This window comes from Corvus brachyrhynchos, unplaced genomic scaffold (assembly GCF_000691975.1).
Source record: "Corvus brachyrhynchos isolate BGI_N302 unplaced genomic scaffold, ASM69197v1 scaffold370, whole genome shotgun sequence".
Lineage (NCBI taxonomy): Eukaryota > Metazoa > Chordata > Aves > Passeriformes > Corvidae > Corvus > Corvus brachyrhynchos.
The window spans coordinates 928805-938248 of NW_008235977.1; the positions used below are offsets into that span (position 1 = coordinate 928805).

Below are 9444 nucleotides of genomic sequence, written 5' to 3' on the forward strand. Positions count from 1 at the left end.
TCTTTCCAGTCTCTTTAGGATACACGTATCTATTTGAAAGAGAGCTTATATTAAAACAATTGTAATGGAATGTGTACAGTGGTGGGAAACAAAAGGCTTATTGGTTCTTCTGTGGACTTCTTGCCCTCATGGGTGTCTGTAGTCACTTAAGGTGCTAATTAAGCTCTTTAGTATGTGCTGTAATTTTGTTCAAAATATGCACCATGAATTAATCTAGTATTACTATATGAATTTTTTTTTTCTTTTTAGTTTTACTTTCTTATTTTTCTTTTTTTTTTGAGGGATGCAAGGCTTTTTAGTACAAAGTTGTGCATACATGACAAGGCTTAAGTATGTTTAAACCTGCCTTAATGAAGATCAGAGATCCCCCTTTTTTACTAAATAATACATACTAATCAATGACAACTATAGACCAATGGCTTATTCCAGTGGTTCTCAAACTGCCTTTCTCCTGCCCAGTCCCACAGGGATGCTTCTCTCAATCTGAGAAATGCTTGTCTGATTTCTCTAGAAGCTGAACTTGCTGAAGCTGGGAGAAGACATTCAACATTGTTGAAATGCAGGATTTTAATAATTTCTTGAAAGGTTTGCATTGATTCTAAGTTTGATTAACAAATAGATACAGAAATAAAAACACCTTGTAACTATGTACATGTATATATATGTATGTATGGAGAGAGGTATTTCAGAACTTAGCCATGCAATTCAGGTAATTGTCAAGGTTACCTACTTGTGTCCCAGTGATTTGGGTTTGTAGCATTTAGAATATTTTTTAGCTCTCTTTTTAGTTTTACTTTCTTATTTTTCTTTTTTTTTTGAGGGATGCAAGGCTTTTTAGTACAAAGTTGTGCATACATGACAAGGCTTAAGTATGTTTAAACCTGCCTTAATGAAGATCAGAGATCCCCCTTTTTTACTAAATAATACATACTAATCAATGACAACTATAGACCAATGGCTTATTCCAGTGGTTCTCAAACTGCCTTTCTCCTGCCCAGTCCCACAGGGATGCTTCTCTCAATCTGAGAAATGCTTGTCTGATTTCTCTAGAAGCTGAACTTGCTGAAGCTGGGAGAAGACATTCAACATTGTTGAAATGCAGGATTTTAATAATTTCTTGAAAGGTTTGCATTGATTCTAAGTTTGATTAACAAATAGATACAGAAATAAAAACACCTTGTAACTATGTACATGTATATATATGTATGTATGGAGAGAGGTATTTCAGAACTTAGCCATGCAATTCAGGTAATTGTCAAGGTTACCTACTTGTGTCCCAGTGATTTGGGTTTGTGGCATTTAGAATATTTTTTAGCTCTCTTTCTTAATAGATATTTCACTTCTAAGTGTCATGCTTTCTATTTTTATCAGAAGGACTCTCACTGTATCAGAATTCTTTCACAACTGAAAATCTTAACTGGTGTGAATATTTTCTTTTTGCCTGATGACACAACTTAGCTTGGTAGGAGGAAGTCAGGAAGGCAGCAGGAAGAAATAAATACATTGCGGACTTAAAAATAAAAAGACATATTTTTTTTGTCTGCATATGAAGAACATGTCATCTTTGCTCCTGCCATCAGTGTCTGTCAAAATATAGCTTTCTGTGGATATGAGTTTTGAGACTGTGGCTGTCTCAAAGTTTTTGTGGAATGATGAGGCTTTTCAGTTTAAAGGAGGAGGGCTCAATTATTTCTGTTTCAACAGATCAAGAATGTAAGAAAAAGCTTTCATAGCTTCCTTAAATCGAAAATCTGCTTTGGCTGCTCTTTGATTTTTCCAATATTACTGATTTGTTGTTTATGTGCTGTTTTATTCTTGAAGGTTTGTTTGCTTACTTCCAATAATGGATAGACAGAGCAATCTGTTTCTCTTTTAATGTGTTCCTAGAGGCCAATGTAGGTTGAGAGAGGTTAGAAACAGGATTCAGAAGGGCTCCCAGCTTTCTTATTTCCAGGCTGAAGGAACTGAGAGTTGCGGCACAGTGATAATGCCAGTGCGAGTCTGGGGAAAATTGTCGCTATGTGCTTGGAGGAATAGTTTTTAATTGTTCCTCTGAAGCAGATGTTGGGGAAGCCTCATGAAAAGGCTCACCAGATCTTTCCCAAACAGTGTTTCTGACTTCTAAAAATACCCTATTTACTGATATATGCATGTATATTCCTCACTCTCTGTGTAAATAGAGGGGTTTATATATATATATATATATATGTATGTGTGTATATATATGTATATAATGTATTTATATGCGTATATCTTCACCTTTTGCAGAAATGTTAAGTTTTTTAAGGGAATACATTTCATATCTTGACTGGATATTAGTCGTGGCTCTGGCACTAAACCATTTAGGGTTGACTGTGAGGCTCTTGACATTACTGTAACTTTTTCATACTTTTGCATCCCTTACTGTGTATTCATTTCACTAAAAATAGAACTTTTCTCACTTTCTTAAATAAAAAGGAAGGAAAATAACATCACGGGCAAACTTGTCAGCATCTAAGTAACATACATGACCTGAAGATCATTTCTGATGTGGAGACAGCCTCTCAGTGGCCTGCTGTGCTATTTCATGAGGAGAGTAGTTCATCAGTTGGCACTAATGATGAGGAAAAAGTGGCCTCTCTCTTTAAATATAAGTTAAACGTGTCAAGATTCAGCAAGAATTATAGACCCCTTGACTACTGTTTTCCCCACCCACATTAGCGTTTTGCATTTCAGCATTGTCCATGGTGTTAAGTGCCAGTTTGGGGGAGTTGTGCATGTATATTGTTAAAAACCAGTTTACCTGCTGCCATGCGTTCCAGGGGTGTAGGAGTTGTGGCCCTCTTGCTATTCCTCTCTGTAAAGAGAATTAAAACACACCCTTTGGGTTTATATTTTAAGAGTAACTTTCACCTAAAGTAAGTGCATATATGAATCTCAGCTTTACAGAATGTCTTCCCTGGCTTCTGGCTGTTTTGGAGCAGTGGCTCTCAGTGCTCACCATGCCTGTGCTGTGGCACAGGATATGTGAGGGTTGCTGAGTGCCATCTCCTGTGCCTGCATATGGCTGGAGCTGCAGCCAGTGCTACTTTAGGGAACATAGGCCAGACAGTAAAGCTTGGAAACCCTTCTGTGGAGAAGCTGTCTAGCCACTTGCCCCATGTCTTGCTCAAATGATGTCACTGAACTTTTTAAAAAAAATGTCTCCTGTTTCAGTACTGTGCTTTTCTCAGGGAGGACCAGTTGTGTGCTGCAGCTGGGACTTCTGCCTTTTTGAATTCTTAGTAAAGAAGGGTCATCTTCATTTTTTAAAAAGTAAAATGTTTTTGTTTTACCCTTCAGAATCTCAAAATTAATTTTCTTTCATATTTAAAAAAAAAGTGTGCTGCCAAACAGCGGCATGTTAGCTCAGACAAAAAGGTATTTTTACAAAGTAAGCATTAGTGGAGATTAGTGTGAAACAGGAGGATGACTTGAAGCTTAGGTACAGGCATAAGCTTTCCTATATGAAAAGCTGCAGTGTGTCTCTCTGTGATCCCACGGATTTCATAGAATATGTAACTCTGAGAGCAGAATGGTATTCTGTTCACTTGAAATATCTGAAGAGTTTATATCTCTGTCTTAATGATGTTTGTGTTCTGTCTCCCTCCTTTCACCATCTCTGATGGTACGAATCAAGAAGACACACGTGTATCTCCTAAAGGGATTGCACAATTGGCTGGGTCATCTGGGAGGTTTGTATCTCCCTTTCGAGATGCCCACAAAGGATTGGTTCTACTGTTACAATAGTTTGACAGAAAGGGAGATATTTTTATATCAGATGAGAACATCAGTCCATCTAAACCAGTACTCCCTGTATTTCTGTCAGACAGCTCTAACGAATGATTCTGCTGCTTCTCCTTTTCCATTTCACCTGACCAATATTCATGGATTAGAACAAGTGGTCACTAGAGCACCTTCAGTGTAATGGTCTTCTCTGCCAGATGGATCTGCCATGTCCTTTTGACAAACAGTGTTAACATGATTATGAAGAACTGAGTTTATGCTTCTATGTGCCTCTTGAACCTATACACAAACCCAAAAATAAATCTAAAAATACGATGATGATGCTTGTCTTCTGAGAAGCACCTTTAGAAGCAGTGCAGTCCAGGGGCAGCCCATGTGAAGAATATGATTTACTGTGCTTAAGCAGAACTGGCAGAAGACATGTTAGCATCTCTGTGTCCCAGGGGATGACTTAGTGGTAGTCTTGAGGATAAAGGATGAGAAGGTCAGCTGCTCATCAATGTCAGTACGCTCTGCTCAGTTTATCTGAGATTGGTGCTGGTTAAAGGCCCACTTTTTATGATGATTCAAAGTAAAAAAATAGTGATTTGTGCTTTGGTGGGAACCGAATGGTTTGCAACTCAACAAAGAACAGACAATGGCCTTTCCTGTCTGTTTTCCATTAGGCTTGGATAAAGGCCTTTGGTACCCACAGCCAGCGGCCAAACAATTTCTGTATGTGCTCTATAGCTGTTTTGAGGTTCTGTGCTGTCCTGCAGGAGTAGAGGAAGGGAAAGGTTTTAAAAGTTACGACTTTTTGTCATGTCTGCCTCTCCAGTCAACTTGCTTTTCATCCAGTCCTGAGTGCAGGAACAAGTGGCCTAGGCAGAGATCGGGCACTGAAGCCAGGGAATGACTACGGGTAAATACAAAGATTAGATGTTGAATGAAAATGAGACTCCTCAGACCAGCCCTTTGCGCTGAAGTGGTTAAGTGCGCTGTGATTAAAAGAAATAAGTAATTATCCTAATTATAGATAAAAAGATACAGAATTACCACTTTAAAAGCACCTCCTGTGCTCTGGAGTAGTTCTGTGATTTACAAAGGGGTAGTTCATAATTATGTAGCATAAGCAAGAGGGCACCCTCTGGGTGTAGTGCAGCAGCCCTGTCTCTCCAAGGTGGAGCTGGTGCTGTGCTTTGTCCCCCAAGCTCCAAAGTTCAAGTCTTGCTCCAGTGAGCAGGATGCTGCTAAGCCAAGAGAAATTGTGGGAACCTTTCCGTCTCAAGCTTAGTGCAGGGTATACCAGAGTTCACAGAGCTCTCCCGGCTTGGCCACAACTACTGCTAGAAATGGCTTTTATGATCACCAGGTTTTAAATAATAAATAAAACAAAGAAGCGAACTGAAGCACTGGAGAACAGCCCTGGGTGGTGACATCCTGTCACAATTGAAACATGGCAATTCTGCCGGCTAGTAACTTATTACAAAACGTTTCTTTACCAGCTTCTTCTTACTCTGGGGCAAAGTGCCTGTATGCCTGTGGGACTGAAAAGTTCCGGACACGCTGGGTCATGGATGCTGGCGGGTCCTCTGTGTCCCTGCTTGCAGTGCAGTGCTGGAAGACATGTTACACTCTTGCTCTCCCTGCTGCATCCCTTATTGTGCATAGGAATTTGGTTTCCAGTGCTGTCAGTCAATTCAGTGCCACGCATAAGGCCTAAATGCCCCACAGGCTGTTTGTCAGAATGTTCCTATTAACAACTCAGTGCAAATAAAGTGTGAGGGGAAGGGAAGGTGGAGAAATAAATCTTATTTTAAATCTTTTGAGCTGGTTTTATTTTAAATGGAAAGTTGCATGCAGACCACCCCAAGCTATTGTGCTGTGGTCTGCGTCAGCTGCTTGACTGTGCAAGGAAGATTGGGCTAGAGGTTAAGAGCATCACACAGGGGAAGGGTGCACTGAATTCCTTTTGTGCTGTATCCAGGAAGTTTTAACTCAGTTTGGAGTTGAAATACATTGACGCACATGGTAATCATTATAGGATGAGAACTGAATATTCGAATACAACAATTTGTTGCTCCCATTCTGGGGATTATGTTGGTTTCTGACTCTTGTAGAGGTAGAGACATGTTGTAGGGAGGTATAGAAAAATGAAGGGCAGATGCTATCCTGGAGTGCTGTCAGAGCTAATTGCTGAACTTAGCACAGTACCTGTTGTCCAGACACAAGTCTTTGCCTACCTAGTGGTTGGCTTCAGAAGGGTGGGTGGCTCTGCAGTATGACAGTACTGTTGTACTTGGTTTAAATGAGCTCTTCAAGCAAAGAACTGCAGAATTGTGTACCAAGTGAGTGATGCAGAGAGAAAACGAAAACACTGCAATGTCTTTTGCTGTGGTCACACCACAGATGGAGGTAGGTAACAGCCTCCTGAACCAGCTTTTATTTAACTACCACAGGCATTGCTAGCAGAAGTAGTTTATCAGCAGTACTTGAATGTAGACAGCACACATCCATTGAACCCCTTCCTTTCCTGTGTAAGGACCTGCTGCTGTGTCCTCACTGCTTTATATTCCAGTCAGTACAGGACTACAAGAGCTCTAAATGTATCCCCAGTCTCAGTAGAACAACAGCAAACAAAGGAAAGACTGTAACTGGGTGTGAACATGGGAAATGGAGGATGCAAAGGTAAAAGCCCTGTCTCAGGAAGATCTGAGGCAGAATGCTGGTGGCACAAAAGCTTTGTGGCTCCTGTATCCCTTTTTTCTTAGAGCATTGCTGGCAAGCTGGCCTGTCTCTCAGGACAGTGCCAGTCTCCATCTCAAGGCTGTCTCAGTCTTGCTCCTGTTCAGCCCCACAGAGCCCTACCAATCCATAGTTAACAAAGAACAACAGGGAATCAGATACGAGAAATGTGTTAGAGAAGGAAAGAGTCTTGAGGAGTTGAGTAATGCGCATTTTTTCCATCCAGCGTAACTGCTAATGGTAACCTTTTATTACTGAGGTGGTTGGAGTGACTAGAATCTGGTTTGTTTATAGGGAGTACATGCATGGCTGTGTAGTCTAATGTGATCAAAAAAGGAAACTGATAATAAGGGAAAAATATACCTATGGAAGCAAGTCAGGTGATGTTTCTGTGTAATTCCAAGTAGCACTGCAGAGATTAACATCCTGGCAGCCTTTTCATCTTAAACTTTATTTTTATAGGGGTTTATAACTTGGCATTGAAGTCAGGAGTGGGTGGAAACTTGGCAAATGTGGTTCAGCCCAGAAAGTGAATGTTATTTATATTTATTTCTCACCAAGTTTTCAAAAACACTTGGTTACTGTTTTTATGTTCTAACAAGTAATAATTTGTTGGTTTCAGTGACTTATTCTCTGTGTACTCCTCAAACTACAAATAGTTCAGAACTTTTTCAGCTCTTCTGAAACTCCTAGCAGAAGGACTCTAGATTTTTAGGGTTGTCAGTGATGTAGCAGGATGCTCCAAGTATTTCATTACACTGAGCAACAGCTTTATTCGACTTACACCTGCTAAGTAGCTATTGTACATTTGGAATAATTGCATTTGGCTGGCAACTGTGTGTATTTAATGGCATTACTCAGGTACAGGCTTAGCGCAGAGAGGCTGAGGAGGTGACAATATGGCCTTGTGGTCTCTGAATCATCGGTGTTGCAGACAAAGCAGCCCCTCCTCACTCCCCTGCCCACACCCCTGTATCACACAGTGATGGGTCCATCCCTAGAATTAGCGCTACTCCTATTGCATATTTCACATTGATTTCGTGTCTGTTCCTAAAGTGGTATAGAACTTTCTGTACCTCATTCCAGGGAGGCCTACTGACATCATGAGGAGCAGCTTTTGAATAGGGATTTTCAATATTTTCAGCAAGATGAAATACTGCGTTATGTATCTGGCAGCCTGTGAGTAACACAGCAAAACGGTCATTTGCTGACAATAATATTTATGTATCACATGTATTGCATTGGCTTTCATAGTTGAAATACAAGTAAACGCTTACTTAGAAAATCAGTTGAGTTGAAACATTAGCTTTTGTGGAAAAGTGGAATTCATAGTTTTCTTCAAAATTAATTTTAAAGCAATTATTTTACAGAAGGCTAAAGATGTTATGGGGTTTTCCTTTAAAAGAATGGGAAGAGTGAGTTAAAATTTCTTACAAGGAAGTCCTGGATATTAAATCACCTAGTTGTAAAATTCAGTACTAGTGTTGTTCCAGAGTGACAGTTCTAAAGATAGTAGCTATGTGTTTGTATGTGTTCAGGTCATGAGTCCTTCTTTGTCTTAGAGTAACTTTGGAAGGTGAAAAGAGCTGTCTTTCTACTGAGAAGGAAACAGAACAAACCATCAGTAAGCTGTCATTCTGAGTTTTAACTGTGTAAAGCTTCAAAGCTTTATATAGATTAGGTTTTTAAAAAGAGTTCAAAACCTCGTACAGTTGTTAATCATTACACAAGTTGTAATAGTATTATGGCCTTTATGAAATAAATCCTATCTTGTTATTTGCTGAGACCAATACGGGGATGAGGTAGTGGTTTTCTATGATACACTTCTCTGAACACTTTCGTATGAGATCCATATAAAAATGCCTATTCAATTGCATGTAGGGAGGCTCACGGACTCTGCAACCTACTGTAAAATGACTCCTGATTGCTTAAAATTATCTAGGTAGGAGTTATATTTATGCACTTTTCAAACTTCATTTCCTATTTCAAATAGTACTTTAAGAGGAAATTTTCTTTTTTAATAAGTGCATTTAGTTTTGCAGTTACATGAAAAGATACTGTGATATTGCTGACGTAAGATATTTAACAGGGGGACAATACACATCAGTGTATAAAACTATGAAACTACAGTGTATGCATTTTGCTTGTGCTGTTTAGTTTTTTGTAACATGATGTCACTTGGAGATCACTGTTGTGCTAAACAAGGTTTTTTTTGAAGAGAGTGAAGCCACTTTCTTTCAAGTGGGCATTCATGCAGAAGTGCTTTAAAGTTTCTGGACAGACTCATGGTGGTGAGGCTTTGACTACAGGAACCATTGCTTTAAACTTTTCTCATGTGTGAATTTCATTGTTTTGTAATATGCTTTCACGCAACCAGCATGAGTCTGCTGTGGTGCACCTGGGTGAGCTGATGGTACCAGATAGCTTTATCCACACAGAGTGCAAGATGGAGTTTATGTGAAAAAGATAACAGTTGCTGAGTTCGGAATGAGAAGCTGTGCCATGAGCTGCACAGGGAATGGCCTTGTTTCTATTTGGTTTGTGTGAATGGATGCCAATTCGAGTTTGTTTCCTTTACATAGATACCAGTGATTCTGAAACACTGACCGCTTTTAAAGGTTACTCAACAGATTCAAATGTTAGTAACAATACAAATGGAAGTGTACAAGCTTGTTCCTTTATGGAAGGAGGCTGGAGAGGATACCTGCTACTGGTTTATACGGACTCTTCATGAATTGTGGATGAAGCCTGAGAAGTCCAAAAGAATGTTAATTATTCTTGTTGCTTTTACTTCGTGTTTCTTTTGCTTATGTTTCTGTGATATTTCTATGCAAGTGTAGACTTATAAAGTAAAGTAGGTGCTGTTGTGTACAGTCACCCGCAATATAATCCTTGCCCTGAGTGCAAACTGAAATGACAGCAAGCTAATTTTTCTCTTTTAACTGTGGAAAGAGT

General features: G+C 39.5%; 1 protein-coding gene across 1 annotated transcript in view; it reads left to right on the plus strand.

Moving 5' to 3' along the window:
- SATB2 (SATB homeobox 2) overlaps positions 1–9444 on the plus strand; it is a 110480-nt gene that overhangs the window by 46438 nt on the left and 54598 nt on the right. The gene's annotated exons all lie outside the window — the stretch shown is intronic.